Genomic DNA, 848 nt, shown 5'->3' with positions numbered 1-848 from the left:
CCGGGAATCGAACCCTTGATTCCCCGTTACCCGTACCAGCATGGTAGGCATGGAAACTTACCATCGACAGTTGATAAGGCAGACATTTGAAAGATGCGTCGCCGGTACGGAGACCGTGCGATCAGCTCGAAGTTATTCAGAGTCACCAGGTCTTTGCGCGGGCCGCGATCGGGACGCGCACGAAGCGCGCCGCGACGGGCCGGTTTTGATCTAATAAAAGCGTTCCTCCCGCGAGCGACGCCCGAGGGCGCCGCGACGGTCGGAACTCTGTCGGCATGTATTAGCTCTAGAATTACCACAGTTATCCAAGTAACTTGGGTACGATCTAAGGAACCACAACTGATTTAATGAGCCTTTCGCGGTTTCACCTTAATGCGGCTTGCACTGAGACATGCATGGCTTAATCTTTGAGACAAGCATATGACTACTGGCAGGATCAACCAGGGATCTCGGTTTTACAACAACTGCGGCCCGCGACGGCTCCGCGACGACGCCGCCGCCGACATAGGGCGGCGACGGCGACGGCGCGGACACTCGTCGCGGGACGCGTGCGTCCGAGCGCCGGTCCGCCCGTGCGGGCGAACCGACGCCGAGGAAGGTCGGACGAACGTGACCGGTGTACGGTCACGGCGCCCGACCGACCGCGGTTCGTGTGGGATACGAGCGCGGACGGGCGCCCGTGACCCGCGCGCTTCGGTCGACGCGAGCGCCGAGCGCCGAGCCCGCAGAACGCGGGGCGGCGGTCGGCTGCGGTGACCAAGCGAGCGGGGAGAGCGCGCCCGGCGCGACGTGACCCGTGCGTTGGCGAGAGCGGGATTGGCGCGTACTCCGTCCGTTCGAGCGGATGG

This window comes from Acyrthosiphon pisum, unplaced genomic scaffold (assembly GCF_005508785.2).
Source record: "Acyrthosiphon pisum isolate AL4f unplaced genomic scaffold, pea_aphid_22Mar2018_4r6ur Scaffold_642;HRSCAF=1094, whole genome shotgun sequence".
In the NCBI taxonomy this organism is placed as follows: domain Eukaryota; kingdom Metazoa; phylum Arthropoda; class Insecta; order Hemiptera; family Aphididae; genus Acyrthosiphon; species Acyrthosiphon pisum.
Note: the sequence above shows the minus strand (reverse complement) of the source record.